This window comes from Pleurodeles waltl, chromosome 11 (genome assembly GCF_031143425.1).
Source record: "Pleurodeles waltl isolate 20211129_DDA chromosome 11, aPleWal1.hap1.20221129, whole genome shotgun sequence".
NCBI lineage: Eukaryota > Metazoa > Chordata > Amphibia > Caudata > Salamandridae > Pleurodeles > Pleurodeles waltl.
The window spans coordinates 236650261-236669396 of NC_090450.1; positions in this window are offsets into that span (position 1 = coordinate 236650261).

A 19136-nucleotide genomic window follows, 5' to 3' on the forward strand; every position below is an offset into this window, starting at 1 on the left:
CCACAAGTCACCCCATCTTGGATTCCCCTAGGTGTCTAGTTTTCAAAAATGCATAGGTTTGGTAGGTTTTACCTAGGTGCCGGCTGAGCTAGAGGCCAAAATCCACAGGTAGGTACTTTGCAAAAAACACCTCTGTTTTCTGTGGGAAAATGTGATGTGTCCACGTTGTGTTTTGGGGCATTTCCTGTCGCGGGCACTAGGCCTACCCAAACAAGTGAGGTATCATTTTTATCGGAGACTTGGGGAAATGCTGAGTGGAAGGAAATAAATTTGTGGCTCCTCTCAGATTCCAGAAGTTTCTGTCACCGAAATATGAGGAAAAAGAGTTTTTTTAGCCACATTTTGAGGTTTGCAAAGGATTCTGGGTAACAGAACCTGGTGAGAGCCCCACAAGTCATCCCATCTTGGATTCCCCTAGGTGTCTAGTTTTCAAAAATGCATATGTTTGGTAGGTTTCCCTATGTGTCGGCTGAGCTGGAGTCCAAAATCCAAAGGTAGCCACTTTGCAAAAAACACCTCTGTTTTCCTTGGGAAAGTGTGATGTGTCCACATTGTGTTTTGGGGCATTTCCTGACGCGGGCACTAGGCCTACCCACACAAGTGAGGTATCATTTTTATTGGGAGACTTGGGGGAACGCTGGGTGGAAGGAAATCTGTGGCTCCTCTCAGATTCCAGAACTTTCTGTCACAAAAATATGAGCAAAAAGTGTTTTTTTTGCCAAATTTTGAGGTTTGCAAAGGATTCTGGGTAACAGAACCTGGTGAGAGGCCCACAAGTCACCCCATCTTGGATTCCCCTGAGTGTCTAGTTTTCAAAAATGCATAGGTTTGGTAGGTTTCCCTAGGTGCCGGCTGAGCTAGAGGCCAAAATTCAAAGGTAGGCACTTTGCAAAAAAAACTCTGTTTTCTTTGGGAAAATGTGATGTGCCCACGTTGTGTTTTGGGGCATTCCTGTCGCGGGCCCTAGGCCTACCCACACAAGTGAGGTGTCATTTTTATCGGGAGCCTCAGGCAAACACTGAGTGGAAGGAAATACATTTGTGGCTCCCCTCAGATTCCAAAAGTTTCTGTCACCGAAATATGAGGAAAAATAGTTTTTTTAGCCACATTTTGAGGTTTGCAAAGGATTCTGGGTAACAGAACGTGGAGAGAGCCCCACAAGTCACCCCATCTTGGATTCCCCTAGGTGTCTAGTTTTCAAAAATGCATAGGTTTGGTAGGTTTTACCTAGGTGCCGGCTGAGCTAGAGGCGAAAATCCACAGGTAGGTACTTTGCAAAAAACACCTCTGTTTTCTGTGGGAAAATGTGATGTGTCCACGTTGTGTTTTGGGGCATTTCCTGTCGCGGGCACTAGGCCTACCCACACAAGTGAGGTATCATTTTTATCCTGAGACTTGGGGAAATGCTGAGTGGAAGGAAATAAATTTGTGGCTCCTCTCAGATTCCAGAAGTTTCTGTCACCGAAATATGAGGAAAAAGAGTTTTTTTAGCCACATTTTGAGGTTTGCAAAGGATTCTGAGTAACAGAACCTGGTGAGAGCCCCACAAGTCATCCCATCTTGGATTCCCCTAGGTGTCTAGTTTTCAAAAATGCATATGTTTGGTAGGTTTCCCTATGTGCCGGCTGAGCTGGAGTCCAAAATCCAAAGGTAGCCACTTTGCAAAAAACACCTCTGTTTTCCTTGGGAAAGTGTGATGTGTCCACATTGTGTTTTGGGGCATTTCCTGATGCGGGCACTAGGCCTACCCACACAAGTGAGGTATCATTTTTATTGGGAGACTTGGGGGAACGCTGGGTGGAAGGAAATCTGTGGCTCCTCTCAGATTCCAGAACTTTCTGTCATAAAAATATGAGGAAAAAGTGTTTTTTTTGCCAAATTTTGAGGTTTGCAAAGGATTCTGGGTAACAGAACCTGGTGAGAGCCCCACAAGTCACCCCATCTTGGATTCCCCTGAGTGTCTAGTTTTCAAAAATGCATAGGTTTGGTAGGTTTCCCTAGGTGCCGGCTGAGCTAGAGGCCAAAATTCAAAGGTAGGCACTTTGCAAAAAAAAACTCTGTTTTCTTTGGGAAAATGTGATGTGCCCACGTTGTGTTTTGGGGCATTCCTGTCGCGGGCCCTAGGCCTACCCACACAAGTGAGGTGTCATTTTTATCGGGAGCCTCAGGCAAACACTGAGTGGAAGGAAATACATTTGTGGCTCCACTCAGATTCCAAAAGTTTCTGTCACCGAAATATGAGGAAAAATAGTTTTTTTTAGCCACATTTTGAGGTTTGCAAAGGATTCTGGGTAACAGAACGTGGAGAGAGCCCCACAAGTCACCCCATCTTGGATTCCCCTAGGTGTCTAGTTTTCAAAAATGCACAGGTTTGATAGGTTTTACCTAGGTGCCGGCTGAGCTAGAGGCCAAAATCCACAGGTAGGTACTTTGCAAAAAACACCTCTGTTTTCTGTGGGAAAATGTGATGTGTCCACGTTGTGTTTTGGGGCATTTCCTGTCGCGGGCACTAGGCCTACCCACACAAGTGAGGTATCATTTTTATCGGGAGACTTGGGGAAATGCTGAGTGGAAGGAAATAAATTTGTTTCTCCTCTCAGATTCCAGAAGTTTCTGTCACCGAAATATGAGGAAAAAGAGTTTTTTTAGCCACATTTTGAGGTTTGCAAAGGATTCTGGGTAACAGAACCTGGTGAGAGCCCCACAAGTCATCCCATCTTGGATTCCCCTAGGTGTCTAGTTTTCAAAAATGCATATGTTTGGTAGGTTTCCCTATGTGCCGGCTGAGCTGGAGTCCAAAATCCAAAGGTAGCCACTTTGCAAAAAACACCTCTGTTTTCCTTGGGAAAGTGTGATGTGTCCACATTGTGTTTTGGGGCATTTCCTGACGCGGGCACTAGGCCTACCCACACAAGTGAGGTATCATTTTTATTGGGAGACTTGGGGGAACGCTGGGTGGAAGGAAATCTGTGGCTCCTCTCAGATTCCAGAACTTTCTGTCACAAAAATATGAGGAAAAAGTGTTTTTTTTTGCCAAATTTTGAGGTTTGCAAAGGATTCTGGGTAACAGAACCTGGTGAGAGGCCCACAAGTCACCCCATCTTGGATTCCCCTGAGTGTCTAGTTTTAAAAAATGCATAGGTTTGGTAGGTTTCCCTAGGTGCCGGCTGAGCTAGAGGCCAAAATTCAAAGGTAGGCACTTTGCAAAAAAAACTCTGTTTTCTTTGGGAAAATGTGATGTGCCCACGTTGTGTTTTGGGGCATTCCTGTCGCGGGCCCTAGGCCTACCCACACAAGTGAGGTGTCATTTTTATCGGGAGCCTCAGGCAAACACTGAGTGGAAGGAAATACATTTGTGGCTCCCCTCAGATTCCAAAAGTTTCTGTCACCGAAATATGAGGAAAAATAGTTTTTTTAGCCACATTTTGAGGTTTGCAAAGGATTCTGGGTAACAGAACGTGGAGAGAGCCCCACAAGTCACCCCATCTTGGATTCCCCTAGGTGTCTAGTTTTCAAAAATGCATAGGTTTGGTAGGTTTTACCTAGGTGCCGGCTGAGCTAGAGGCCAAAATCCACAGGTAGGTACTTTGCAAAAAACACCTCTGTTTTCTGTGGGAAAATGTGATGTGTCCACGTTGTGTTTTGGGGCATTTCCTGTCGCGGGCACTAGGCCTACCCAAACAAGTGAGGTATCATTTTTATCGGAGACTTGGGGAAATGCTGAGTGGAAGGAAATAAATTTGTGGCTCCTCTCAGATTCCAGAAGTTTCTGTCACCGAAATATGAGGAAAAAGAGTTTTTTTAGCCACATTTTGAGGTTTGCAAAGGATTCTGGGTAACAGAACCTGGTGAGAGCCCCACAAGTCATCCCATCTTGGATTCCCCTAGGTGTCTAGTTTTCAAAAATGCATATGTTTGGTAGGTTTCCCTATGTGCCGGCTGAGCTGGAGTCCAAAATCCAAAGGTAGCCACTTTGCAAAAAACACCTCTGTTTTCCTTGGGAAAGTGTGATGTGTCCACATTGTGTTTTGGGGCATTTCCTGACGCGGGCACTAGGCCTACCCACACAAGTGAGGTATCATTTTTATTGGGAGACTTGGGGGAACGCTGGGTGGAAGGAAATCTGTGGCTCCTCTCAGATTCCAGAACTTTCTGTCACAAAAATATGAGGAAAAAGTGTTTTTTTTGCCAAATTTTGAGGTTTGCAAAGGATTCTGGGTAACAGAACCTGGTGAGAGCCCCACAAGTCACCCCATCTTGGATTCCCCTGAGTGTCTAGTTTTCAAAAATGCATAGGTTTGGTAGGTTTTCCCTAGGTGCCGGCTGAGCTAGAGGCCAAAATCCACAGGTAGGCACTTTGCAAAAAACACCTCTGTTTTCTGTGGGAAAATGTGATGTGTCCACATTGTGTTTTGGGGCATTTCCTGACGCGGGCACTAGGCCTACCCACACAAGTGAGGTATCATTTTTATTGGGAGACTTGGGGGAACGCTGGGTGGAACGAAATCTGTGGCTACTCTCAGATTCTAGAACTTTCTGTCACCCAAATATGAGGAAAAAGTGTTTTTTCAGCTTCATTTTGAGGTTTGCAAAGGATTCTCGGTAACAGAACCTGGTGAGAGCCCCACAAGTCACCCCATCTTGGATTCCCCTGAGTGTCTAGTTTTCAAAAATGCATAAGTTTGGTAGGTTTTCCCTAGGTGCCGGCTGAGCTAGAGGCCAAAATCAACAGGTAGGCACTTTGCAAAAAACACCTCTGTTTTCTGTGGGAAAATGTGATGTGTCCACGTTGTGTTTTGGGGCATTTCCTGTCGCGGGCACTAGGCCTACCCACACAAGTGAGGCATCATTTTTATCAGGAGACTTGGGGGAATGCTGACTGGAAGGAAATAAATTTGTGGCTCCTCTCAGATTCCAGAAGTTTCTGTCACCGAAATATGAGGAAAAAGAGTTTTTTTAGCCACATTTTGAGGTGTGCAAAGGATTCTGGGTAACAGAACCTGGTGAGAGCCCCACAAGTCACCCCATCTTGAATTCCCCTAGGTGTCTAGTTTTCAAAAATGCATATGTTTGGTAGGTTTCCCTATGTGCCGGCTGAGCTGGAGTCCAAAATCCAAAGGTAGCCACTTTGCAAAAAACACCTCTGTTTTCCTTGGGAAAGTGTGATGTGTCCACATTGGGTTTTGGGGCATTTCCTGACGCGGGCACTAGGCCTACCCACACAAGTGAGGTATCATTTTTATTGGGAGACTTGGGGGAACGCTGGGTGGAAGGAAATCTGTGGCTCCTCTCAGATTCCAGAACTTTCTGTCACAAAAATATGAGGAAAAAGTGTTTTTTTTGCCAAATTTTGAGGTTTGAAAGGATTCTGGGTAACAGAACCTGGTGAGAGCCCCACAAGTCACCCCATCTTGGATTCCCCTGAGTGTCTAGTTTTCAAAAATGCATAGGTTTGGTAGGTTTCCCTAGGTGCCGGCTGAGCTAGAGGCCAAAATTCAAAGGTAGGTACTTTGCAAAAAAAACTCTGTTTTCTTTGGGAAAATGTGATGTGACCACGTTGTGTTTTGGGGCATTCCTGTTGTGGGCCCTAGGCCTACCCACACAAGTGAGGTATCATTTTTATCGGGAGCCTCAGGCAAACACTGAGTGGAAGGAAATACATTTGTGGCTCCCCTCAGATTCCAGAAGTTTCTGTCACCGAAATATGAGGAAAAAGAGTTTTTTTAGCCACATTTTGAGGTTTGCAAAGGATTCTGGGTAACAGAACCTGGAGAGAGCCCCACAAGTCATCCCATCTTGGATTCCCCTAGGTGTCTAGTTTTCAAAAATGCATAGGTTTGGTAGGTTTTCCCTAGGTGCCGGCTGAGCTAGAGGCCAAAATCCACAGGTAGGCACTTTGCAAAAAACACCTCTGTTTTCTGTCGGAAAATGTGATGTGTCCACGTTGTGTTTTGGGGCATTTCCTGTCGCGGGCACTAGGCCTACCCACACAAGTGAGGTATCATTTTTATCGGGAGACTTGGGGAAATGCTGAGTGGAAGGAAATAAATTTGTGGCTCCTCTCAGATTCCAGAAGTTTCTGTCACCGAAATATGAGGAAAAAGAGTTTTTTTAGCCACATTTTGAGGTTTGCAAAGGATTCTGGGTAACAGAACCTGGAGAGAGCCCCACAAGTCACCCCATCTTGGATTCCCCTAGGTGTCTAGTTTGCAAAAAAGCATAGGTTTGGTAGGTTTCCCTAGGTGCCGGCTGAGCTAGAGGCCAAAATCCACAGGTAGGCACTTTGCAAAAAACACCTGTGTTTTCTTTGCGAAAATGTGATGTGTCCACGTTGTTTTTTGGGGCATTTCCTGTCGCGGGCACTAGGCCTACCCACACAAGTGAGGTATCATTTTTATTGGGAGACTTGGGGGAACGCTGGGTGGAAGTAAATTTGTGGCTCCTCTCAGATTCCAGAACTTTCTGTCACCGAAATATGAGGAAAAAGTGTTTTTTAGCCAAATTTTGAGGTTTGCAAAGGATTCTGGGTAACAGAATCTGGAGAGAGCCCCACAAGTCACCCCATCTTGGATTCCCCTAAGTGTCTAGTTTTCAAAAATGCATAGGTTTGGTAGGTTTTCCCTAGGTGCCGGCTGAGCTAGAGGCCAAAATCCACAGGTAGGCACTTTGCAAAAAACACCTCTGTTTTCTGTGGGAAAATGTGATGTGTCCACGTTGTGTTTTGGGGCATTTCCTGTCGCGGGCACTAGGCCTACCCACACAAGTGAGGTATCATTTTTATCGGGAGACTTGGGGGAATGCTGAGTGGAAGGAAATAAATTTGTGGCTCCTCTCAGGTTCCAGAAGTTTCTGTCACCGAAATATGAGGAAAAAGAGTTTTTTTAGCCACATTTTGAGGTTTGCAAAGGATTCTGGGTAACAGAACCTGGTGAGAGTCCCACAAATCACCCCATCTTGGATTCCCCTAGGTGTCTAGTTTTCAAAAATGCATATGTTTGTTAAGTTTCCCTATGTGCCGGCTGAGCTGGAGTCCAAAATCCAAAGGTAGCCACTTTGCAAAAAACACCTCTGTTCTCCTTGGGAAAGTGTGATGTGTCCGCATTGTGTTTTGGGGCATTTCCTGACGCGGGCACTAGGCCTACCCACACAAGTGAGGTATCATTTTTATTGGGAGACTTGGGGGAACACTGGGTGGAAGGAAATCTGTGGCTCCTCTCAGATTCCAGAACTTTCTGTCACCGAAATATGAGGAAAAATAGTTATTTTAGCCACATTTTGAGGTTTGCAAAGGATTCTGGGTAACAGAACCTGGTGAGAGCCCCACAAGTCACCCCATCTTGGATTCCCCTAGGTGTCTAGTTTTCAAAAATGCATATGTTTCGTAGGTTTCCCTATGTGCCGGCTGAGCTGGAGTCCAAAATCCAAAGGTAGCCACTTTGCAAAAAACACCTCTGTTTTCCTTGGGAAAGTGTGATGTGTCCACATTGTGTTTTGGGGCATTTCCTGACGCGGGCAGTAGGCCTACCCACACAAGTGAGGTATCATTTTTATTGGGAGACTTGGGGGAACGCTGGGTGGAAGGAAATCTGTGGCTCCCCTCAGATTCCAGAAGTTTCTGTCACCGAAATATGAGGAAAAATAGTTTTTTTAGCCACATTTTGAGGTTTGCAAAGGATTCTGGGTAACAGAACCTGGAGAGAGCCCCACAAGTCACCCCATCTTGGATTCCCCTAGGTGTCTAGTTTTCAAAAATGCATAGGTTTGGTAGGTTTTCCCTAGGTGCCGGCTGAGCTAGAGGCCAAAATCCACAGGTAGGCACTTTGCAAAAAACACCTCTGTTTTCTGTGGGAAAATGTGATGTGTCCACGTTGTGTTTTGGGGCATTTCCTGTCGCGGGCACTAGGCCTACCCACACAAGTGAGGTATCATTTCTATCGGGAGACTTGGGGAAATGCTGAGTGGAAGGAAATACATTTGTGGCTCCTCTCAGATTCCAGAAGTTTCTGTCACCGAAATATGAGGAAAAAGAGTTTTTTTAGCCACATTTTGAGGTTTGCAAAGGATTCTGGGTAACAGAACCTGGAGAGAGCCCCACAAGTCACCCCATCTTGGATTCCCCTAGGTGTCTAGTTTGCAAAAAGGCATAGGTTTGGTAGGTTTCCCTAGGTGCCGGCTGAGCTAGAGGCCAAAATCCACAGGTAGGCACTTTGCAAAAAACACCTCTGTTTTCTTTGCGAAAATGTGATGTGTCCACGTTGTTTTTTGGGGCATTTCCTGTCGCGGGCACTAGGCCTACCCACACAAGTGAGGTATCATTTTTATTGGGAGACTTGGGGGAACGCTGGGTGGAAGTAAATTTGTGGCTCCTCTCAGATTCCAGAACTTTCTGTCACCGAAATATGAGGAAAAAGTGTTTTTTAGCCAAATTTTGAGGTTTGCAAAGGATTCTGGGTAACAGAATCTGGAGAGAGCCCCACAAGTCACCCCATCTTGGATTCCCCTAAGTGTCTAGTTTTCAAAAATGCATAGGTTTGGTAGGTTTTCCCTAGGTGCCGGCTGAGCTAGAGGCCAAAATCCACAGGTAGGCACTTTGCAAAAAACACCTCTGTTTTCTGTGGGAAAATGTGATGTGTCCACGTTGTGTTTTGGGGCATTTCCTGTCGCGGGCACTAGGCCTACCCACACAAGTGAGGTATCATTTTTATCGGGAGACTTGGGGGAATGCTGAGTGGAAGGAAATAAATTTGTGGCTCCTCTCAGGTTCCAGAAGTTTCTGTCACCGAAATATGAGGAAAAATAGTTTTTTTAGCCACATTTTGAGGTTTGCAAAGAATTCTGGGTAACAGAACCTGGTGAGAGTCCCACAAATCACCCCATCTTGGAATTCCCTAGGTGTCTAGTTTTCAAAAATGCATATGTTTGGTAAGTTTCCCTATGTGCCGGCTGAGCTGGAGTCCAAAATCCAAAGGTAGCCACTTTGCAAAAAACACCTCTGTTCTCCTTGGGAAAGTGTGATGTGTCCGCATTGTGTTTTGGGGCATTTCCTGACGCGGGCACTAGGCCTACCCACACAAGTGAGGTATCATTTTTATTGGGAGACTTGGGGGAACACTGGGTGGAAGGAAATCTGTGGCTCCTCTCAGATTCCAGAACTTTCTGTCACCGAAATATGAGGAAAAATAGTTATTTTAGCCACATTTTGAGGTTTGCAAAGGATTCTGGGTAACAGAACCTGGTGAGAGCCCCACAAGTCACCCCATCTTGGATTCCCCTAGGTGTCTAGTTTTCAAAAATGCATATGTTTCGTAGGTTTCCCTATGTGCCGGCTGAGCTGGAGTCCAAAATCCAAAGGTAGCCACTTTGCAAAAAACACCTCTGTTTTCCTTGGGAAAGTGTGATGTGTCCACATTGTGTTTTGGGGCATTTCCTGACGCGGGCAGTAGGCCTACCCACACAAGTGAGGTATCATTTTTATTGGGAGACTTGGGGGAACGCTGGGTGGAAGGAAATCTGTGGCTCCCCTCAGATTCCAGAAGTTTCTGTCACCGAAATATGAGGAAAAATAGTTTTTTTAGCCACATTTTGAGGTTTGCAAAGGATTCTGGGTAACAGAACCTGGAGAGAGCCCCACAAGTCACCCCATCTTGGATTCCCCTAGGTGTCTAGTTTTCAAAAATGCATAGGTTTGGTAGGTTTTCCCTAGGTGCCGGCTGAGCTAGAGGCCAAAATCCACAGGTAGGCACTTTGCAAAAAACACCTCTGTTTTCTGTGGGAAAATGTGATGTGTCCACGTTGTGTTTTGGGGCATTTCCTGTCGCGGGCACTAGGCCTACCCACACAAGTGAGGTATCATTTCTATCGGGAGACTTGGGGAAATGCTGAGTGGAAGGAAATACATTTGTGGCTCCTCTCAGATTCCAGAAGTTTCTGTCACCGAAATATGAGGAAAAAGAGTTTTTTTAGCCACATTTTGAGGTTTGCAAAGGATTCTGGGTAACAGAACCTGGAGAGAGCCCCACAAGTCACCCCATCTTGGATTCCCCTAGGTGTCTAGTTTGCAAAAAGGCATAGGTTTGGTAGGTTTCCCTAGGTGCCGGCTGAGCTAGAGGCCAAAATCCACAGGTAGGCACTTTGCAAAAAACACCTCTGTTTTCTTTGCGAAAATGTGATGTGTCCACGTTGTTTTTTGGGGCATTTCCTGTCGCGGGCACTAGGCCTACCCACACAAGTGAGGTATCATTTTTATTGGGAGACTTGGGGGAACGCTGGGTGGAAGTAAATTTGTGGCTCCTCTCAGATTCCAGAACTTTCTGTCACCGAAATATGAGGAAAAAGTGTTTTTTAGCCAAATTTTGAGGTTTGCAAAGGATTCTGGGTAACAGAATCTGGAGAGAGCCCCACAAGTCACCCCATCTTGGATTCCCCTAAGTGTCTAGTTTTCAAAAATGCATAGGTTTGGTAGGTTTTCCCTAGGTGCCGGCTGAGCTAGAGGCCAAAATCCACAGGTAGGCACTTTGCAAAAAACACCTCTGTTTTCTGTGGGAAAATGTGATGTGTCCACGTTGTGTTTTGGGGCATTTCCTGTCGCGGGCACTAGGCCTACCCACACAAGTGAGGTATCATTTTTATCGGGAGACTTGGGGGAATGCTGAGTGGAAGGAAATAAATTTGTGGCTCCTCTCAGGTTCCAGAAGTTTCTGTCACCGAAATATGAGGAAAAATAGTTTTTTTAGCCACATTTTGAGGTTTGCAAAGAATTCTGGGTAACAGAACCTGGTGAGAGTCCCACAAATCACCCCATCTTGGAATTCCCTAGGTGTCTAGTTTTCAAAAATGCATATGTTTGGTAAGTTTCCCTATGTGCCGGCTGACCTGGAGTCCAAAATCCAAAGGTAGCCACTTTGCAAAAAACACCTCTGTTCTCCTTGGGAAAGTGTGATGTGTCCACATTGTGTTTTGGGGCATTTCCTGACGCGGGCACTAGGCCTACCCACACAAGTGAGGTATCATTTTTATTGGGAGACTTGGGGGAACACTGGGTGGAAGGAAATCTGTGGCTCCTCTCAGATTCCAGAACTTTCTGTCACAAAAATATGAGGAAAAAGTGTTTTTTTGCCATATTTTGAGGTTTGCAAAGGATTCTGGGTAACAGAACCTGGTGAGAGCCCCACAAGTCACCCCATCTTGGATTCCCCTGAGTGTCTAGTTTCCAGAAATGCATAGGTTTGGTAGGTTTCCCTAGGTGCCGGCTGAGCTAGAGGCCAAAATTCAAAGGTAGGCACTTTGCAAAAAAAACCTCTGTTTTCTTTGGGAAAATGTAATGTGCCCACGTTGTGTTTTGGGGCATTCCTGTCGCGGGCCCTAGGCCTACCCACACAAGTGAGGTATCATTTTTATCGGGAGCCTCGGGCAAACACTGAGTGGAAGGAAATACATTTGTGGCTCCCCTCAGATTCCAGAAGTTTCTGTCACCGAAATATGAGGAAAAAGAGTTTTTTTAGCCACATTTTGAGGTTTGCAAAGGATTCTGGGTAACAGAACCTGGTGAGAGCCCCACAAGTCACCCCATCTTGGATTCCCCTAGGTGTCTAGTTTTCAAAAATGCATATGTTTGGTAGGTTTCCCTATGTGCCGGCTGAGCTGGAGTCCAAAATCCAAAGGTAGTCACTTTGCAAAAAACACCTCTGTTTTCCTTGGGAAAGTGTGATGTGTCCACATTGTGTTTTGGGGCATTTCCTGACGCGGGCACTAGGCCTACCCACACAAGTGAGGTATCATTTTTATTGGGAGACTTAGGGGAACGCTGGGTGGAAGTAAATTTGTGGCTCCTCTCAGATTCCAGAACTTTCTGTCACAAAAATATGATGAAAATGTGTTTTTTTTGCCAAATTTTGAGGTTTGCAAAGGATTCTGGGTAACAGAATCTGGAGAGAGCCCCACAAGTCACCCCATCTTGGATTCCCCTGAGTGTCTAGTTTTCAAAAATGCATAGGTTTGGTAGGTTTCCTTAGGTGCCGGCTGAGCTAGAGGCCAAAATTCAAAGGTAGGCACTTTGCAAAAAACACCTCTGTTTTCTTTGCGAAAATGTGATGTGTCCACGTTGTGTTTTGGGGCATATCCTGTCGCGGGCACTAGGCCTACCCACACAAGTGAGGTATCATTTTTATCGGGAGACTTGGGGGAATGCTGAGTGGAAGGAAATACATTTGTGGCTCCTCTCAGGTTCCAGAAGTTTCTGTCACCGAAATATGAGGAAAAAGAGTTTTTTTAGCCACATTTTGAGGTTTGCAAAGGATTCTGGGTAACAGAACCTGGTGAGAGTCCCACAAATCACCCCATCTTGGATTCCCCTAGGTGTCTAGTTTTAAAAAATGCATATGTTTGGTAAGTTTCCCTATGTGCCGGCTGAGCTGGAGTCCAAAATCCAAAGGTAGCCACTTTGCAAAAAACACCTCTGTTCTCCTTGGGAAAGTGTGATGTGTCCACATTGTGTTTTGGGGCATTTCCTGACGCGGGCACTAGGCCTACCCACACAAGTGAGGTATCATTTTTATTGGGAGACTTGGGGGAACACTGGGTGGAAGGAAATCTGTGGCTCCTCTCAGATTCCAGAACTTTCTGTCACAAAAATATGAGGAAAAAGTGTTTTTTTGCCAAATGTTGAGGTTTGCAAAGGATTCTGGGTAACAGAACCTGGTGAGAGCCCCACAAGTCACCCCATCTTGGATTCCCCTGAGTGTCTAGTTTCCAAAAATGCATAGGTTTGGTAGGTTTCCCTTGGTGCCGGCTGAGCTCGAAGCCAAAATCCACAGGTAGGCAGTTTTCGAAAAAAACACCTCTGTTTTCTTTGGGGAAATGTTATGTGTCCACATTGTGTTTTGGGGCATTTCCTGTTGCGGGCCCTAGGCCTACCCACACAAGTGAGGTATCAATTTTATCAGGAGAAGTGGGCGAATGCAGGGTGGAAGGACATTTGTGGCTCCTCTCAGATTCCAGAACTTTCTGTCACCGAAATGTGAGGAAAAAATGTTTATTAGCCAAATTTTTAGGTTTGTAAAGGATTCTGGGTAGCAGAACCTGGTGAGAGCCCCACAATTCACCCAATCTTGGATTCCCCTAGGTGTCTAGTTTTAAACAATGCATAGGTTTGGTAGGTTTCCCTAGGTGCCGGCTGACCTAGAGGACAAAATCCACAGGTAGGTACTTCGCAAAAAACACATCTGTTTTCTTTGGGAAAATGTGATGTGTACAAGTTGTGTTTTGGTGCATTTCCTGTCGCGGGCACTAGGCCTACCCACACAAGTGAGGTATCATTTTTATTGGGAGACTTGGGGGAACGCTGGGTGGAAGTAAATTTGTGGCTCCTCTCAGATTCCAGAAGTTTCTGTCACCGAAATATGAGGAAAAAGTGTTTTTTAGCCAAATTTTGAGGTTTGCAAAGGATTCTGGGTAACAGAATCTGGAGAGAGCCCCACAAGTCACCCCATCTTGGATTCCCCTAAGTGTCTAGTTTTCAAAAATGCATAGGTTTGGTAGGTTTTCCCTAGGTGCCGGCTGAGCTAGAGGCCAAAATCCACAGGTAGGCACTTTGCAAAAAACACCTCTGTTTTCTGTGGGAAAATGTGATGTGTCCACGTTGTGTTTTGGGGCATTTCCTGTCGCGGGCACTAGGCCTACCCACACAAGTGAAGTATCATTTTTATCGGGAGACTTGGGGGAATGCTGAGTGGAAGGAAATAAATTTGTGGCTCCTCTCAGGTTCCAGAAGTTTCTGTCACCGAAATATGAGGAAAAAGAGTTTTTTTAGCCACATTTTGAGGTTTGCAAAGGATTCTGGGTAACAGAACCTGGTGAGAGTCCCACAAATCACCCCATCTTGGATTCCCCTAGGTGTCTAGTTTTAAAAAATGCATATGTTTGGTAAGTTTCCCTATGTGCCGGCTGAGCTGGAGTCCAAAATCCAAAGGTAGCCACTTTGCAAAAAACACCTCTGTTCTCCTTGGGAAAGTGTGATGTGTCCACATTGTGTTTTGGGGCATTTCCTGACGCGGGCACTAGGCCTACCCACACAAGTGAGGTATCATTTTTATTGGGAGACTTGGGGGAACACTGGGTGGAAGGAAATCTGTGGCTCCTCTCAGATTCCAGAACTTTCTGTCACAAAAATATGAGGAAAAAGTGTTTTTTTGGCAAATTTTGAGGTTTGCAAAGGATTCTGGGTAACAGAACCTGGTGAGAGCCCCACAAGTCACCCCATCTTGGATTCCCCTGAGTGTCTAGTTTCCAAAAATGCATAGGTTTGGTAGGTTTCCCTAGGTGCCGGCTGAGCTAGAGGCCAAAATTCAAAGGTAGGCACTTTGCAAAAAAAAACTCTGTTTTCTTTGGGAAAATGTGATGTGCCCACGTTGTGTTTTGGGGCATTCCTGTCGCGGGCCCTTGGCCTACCCACACAAGTGAGGTATCATTTTTATCGGGAGCCTCGGGCAAACACTGAGTGGAAGGAAATACATTTGTGGCTCCCCTCAGATTCCAGAAGTTTCTGTCACCGAAATATGAGGAAAAAGAGGTTTTTTAGCCACATTTTGAGGTTTGCAAAGGATTCTGGGTAACAGAACCTGGTGAGATCCCCACAAGTCACCCCATCTTGGATTCCCCTAGGTGTCTAGTTTTCAAAAATGCATATGTTTGGTAGGTTTCCCTATGTGCCGGCTGAGCTGGAGTCCAAAATCCAAAGGTAGCCACTTTGCAAAAAACACCTCTGTTTTCCTTGGGAAAGTGTGATGGGTTCACATTGTGTTTTGGGGCATTTCCTGACGCGGGCACTAGGCCTACCCACACAAGTGAGGTATCATTTTTATTGGAAGACTTGGGGGAACGCTGGATGGAAGGACATTTGTGGCTCCTCTCAGATTCCAGAACTTTCTGGCACCGAAATATGAGGAAAAAGTGTTTTTTTAGCCACATTTTGAGGTTTGCAAAGGATTCTGGGTAACAGAATCTGGAGAGAGCCCCACAAGTCACCCCATCTTGGATTCCCCTAGATGTCTAGTTTTAAACAATTCATAGGGTTGGTAGGTTTCCCTACGTGCCGGCTGAGCTAGAGGACAAAATCCACAGGTATGTACTTCGCAAAAAACACCTCTGTTTTCTTTGGGAAAATGTGATGTGTACAAGTTGTGTTTTGGTGCATTTCCTGTTGCAGGCGCTAGGCCTACCCACACAAGTGAGGTATCATTTTTATCAGGAGGCTTTGGGGAATGCTGGGTGGAAGGAAATTTGTGGCTCCTCTCAGATTCCAGAACTTTCTGTCACCGAAATATGAGGAAAAAGTGTTTTTTAGCCAGATTTTGAGGTTTGCAAAGGATTCTGGGTAACAGAATCTGGTGAGAGCCCCACTAGTCACCCCATCTTGGATTCCCCTAGGTGTCTAGTTTGCAAAAAGCCATAGGTTTGGTAGGTTTCCCTAAGTGCCGGCTGACCTAGAGGACAAAATCCAAAGGTAGGTACTTCGCAAAAAACACCTCTGTTTTCTTTGGGAAAATGTGATGTGTACAAGTTCTGATTTGGTGCATTTCCTGTTGCAGGCGCTGGGCCTACCCACACAAGTGAGGTATCATTTTTATCAGGAGGCTTTGGGGAACACTGGGTGGAAGGAAATCTGTGGCTCCTCTCAGATTCCAGAAGTTTTTGTCACCGAAATATGAGGAAAAAGTGTATTTTTAGCCACATTTTGAGCTTTGCAAAGGATTCTGGGTAACAGAACCTGGTGAGAGCCCCACAAGTCATCCCATCTTGGATTCCCCTAGGTGTCTAGTTTTCAAAAATGCATATGTTTGGTAGGTTTCCCTATGTGCCAGCTGAGCTGGAGTCCAAAATCCAAAGGTAGCCACTTTGCAAAAAACACCTCTGTTTTCCTTGGGAAAGTGTGATGTGTCCACATTGTGTTTTGGGGCATTTCCTGACGCGGGCACTAGGCCTACCCACACAAGTGAGGTATCATTTTTATTGGGAGACTTGGGGGAACGCTGGGTGGAAGAAAATCTGTGGCTCCTCTCAGATTCCAGAACTTTCTGTCACAAAAATATGAGGAAAAAGAGTTTTTTTAGCCAAATTTTGAGGTTTGCAAAGGATTCTGGGTAACAGAATCTGGAGAGAGCCCCACAAGTCACCCCATCTTGGATTCCCCTAGATGTCTAGTTTTAAACAATGCATAGGGTTGGTAGGTTTCCCTAGGTGCCGGCTGAGCTAGAGGACAAAATCCACAGGTATGTACTTCGCAAAAAACACCTCTGTTTTCTTTGGGAAAATGTGATGTGTACAAGTTGTGTTTTGGTGCATTTCCTGTTGCAGGCGCTAGGCCTACCCACACAAGTGAGGTATCATTTTTATCAGGAGGCTTTGGGGAATGCTGGGTGGAAGGAAATTTGTGGCTCCTCTCAGATTCCAGAACTTTCTGTCACCGAAATATGAGGAAAAAGTGTTTTTTAGCCAGATTTTGAGGTTTGGAAAGGATTCTGGGTAACAGAATCTGGTGAGAGCCCCACAAGTCACCCCATCTTGGATTCCCCTAGGTGTCTAGTTTGCAAAAAGCCATAGGTTTGGTAGGTTTCCCTAAGTGCCGGCTGACCTAGAGGACAAAATCCAAAGGTAGGTACTTCGCAAAAAACACCTCTGTTTTCTTTGGGAAAATGTGATGTGTACAAGTTGTGATTTGGTGCATTTCCTGTTGCAGGCGCTGGGCCTACCCACACAAGTGAGGTATCATTTTTATCAGGAGGCTTTGGGGAACACTGGGTGGAATGAAATCTGTGGCTCCTCTCAGATTCCAGAAGTTTTTGTCACCGAAATATGAGGAAAAAGTGTATTTTTAGCCACATTTTGAGCTTTGCAAAGGATTCTGGGTAACAGAACCTGGTGAGAGCCCCACAAGTCATCCCATCTTGGATTCCCCTAGGTGTCTAGTTTTCAAAAATGCATATGTTTGGTAGGTTTCCCTATGTGCCAGCTGAGCTGGAGTCCAAAATCCAAAGGTAGCCACTTTGCAAAAAACACCTCTGTTTTCCTTGGGAAAGTGTGATGTGTCCACATTGTGTTTTGGGGCATTTCCTGACGCGGGCACTAGGCCTACCCACACAAGTGAGGTATCATTTTTATTGGGAGACTTGGGGGAATGCTGGGTGGAAGGAAATCTGTGGCTCCTCTCAGATTCCAGAACTTTCTGTCACAAAAATATGAGGAAAAAGTGTTTTTTTTGCCAAATTTTGAGGTTTGCAAAGGATTCTGGGTAACAGAACCTGGTGAGAGCCCCACAAGTCACCCCATCTTGGATTCCCCTAGGTGTCTAGTTTTCAAAAATGCATATGTTTGGTAGGTTTCCCTATGTGCCGGCTGAGCTGGAGTCCAAAATCCAAAGGTAGCCACTTTGCAAAAAACACCTCTGTTTTCCTTGGGAAAGTGTGATTTGCCCACGTTGTGTTTTGGGGCATTTCCTGTTGCAGGCGCTGGGCCTACCCACACAAGTGAGGTATCATTTTTATCAGGAGGCTTTGGGGAACGCTGGGTGGAAGGAAATCTGTGGCTCCTCTCAGATTCCAGAACTGTCTGTCACCGAAAATGAGGAAAAAGTGTTTTTTAGCCACATTTTGAGGTTTGCAAAGGATTCTGGGTAACAGAACCTGGTGAGAGCCCCACAAGTCACCCCATCTTGGATTCCCCTGAGTGTTGTGTTTTAAAAAATGCATAGGTTTGGTAGGTTTCCCTAGGTGCCGGCTGAGCTAGAGGCCAAAATTCAAAGGTAGGCACTTTGCAAAAAAAACTCTGTTTTCTTTGGGAAAATGTGATGTGCCCACGTTGTGTTTTGGGGCATTCCTGTCGCGGGCCCTAGGCCTACCCACACAAGTGAGGTATCATTTTTATCGGAAGCCTCGGGCAAACACTGAGTGGAAGGAAATACATTTGTGGCTCCTCTCAGATTCCAGAAGTTTCTGTCACCGAAATATGAGGAAAAAGAGTTTTTTTAGCCGCATTTTGAGGTTTGCAAAGGATTCTGGGTAACAGAACCTGGAGAGAGCCCCACAAGTCACCCCATCTTGGATTCCCCTGAGTGTCTAGTTTTCAAAAATGCATAGGTTTGGTAGGTTTGCCTAGGTGCCGGCTGAGCTAGAGGCCAAAATTCAAAGGTAGGCACTTTGCAAAAAAAACTCTGTTTTCCTTGGGAAAGTGTGATGTGCCCACGTTGTGTTTTGGGGCATTTCCTGTTGCAGGCGCTGGGCCTACCCACACAAGTGAGGTATCATTTTTATCAGGAGGCTTTGGGGAACGCTGGGTGGAAGGAAATCTGTGGCTCCTCTCAGATTCCAGAACTGTCTGTCACCGAAAATGAGGAAAAAGTGTTTTTTAGCCACATTTTGAGGTTTGCAAAGGATTCTGGGTAAAAGAATCTGGTGAGAGCCCCACAAGTCACCCCATCTTGGATTCCCCTAGGTGTCTAGTTTGCAAAAAGGCATAGGTTTGGTAGGTTTCCCTAGGTGACGGCTGAGCTAGAGGCCAAAATCCACAGGTAGGCACTTTGCAAAAAACACCTCTGTTTTCTTTGCGAAAATGTGATGTGTCCACGTTGTTTTTTGGGGCATTTCCTGTCGCGGGCACTAGGCCTACCCACACAAGTGAGGTATCATTTTTATTGGGAGACTTGGGGTAACGCTGGGTGGAAGTAAATTTGTGGCTCCTCTCAGATTCCAGAACTTTCTGTCACCGAAATATGAGGAAAAAGTGTTTTTTAGCCAAATTTTGAGGTTTGCAAAGGATTCTGGGTAACAGAATCTGGTGAGAGCCCCACTAGTCACCCCATCTTGGATTCCCCTAGGTGTCTAGTTTGCAAAAAGCCATAGGTTTGGTAGGTTTCCCTAAGTGCCGGCTGACCTAGAGGACAAAATCCAAAGGTAGGTACTTCGCAAAAAACACCTCTGTTTTCTTTGGGAAAATGTGATGTGTACAAGTTGTGATTTGGTGCATTTCCTGTTGCAGGCGCTGGGCCTACCCACACAAGTGAGGTATCATTTTTATCAGGAGGCTTTGGGGAACACTGGGTGGAATGAAATCTGTGGCTCCTCTCAGATTCCAGAAGTTTTTGTCAC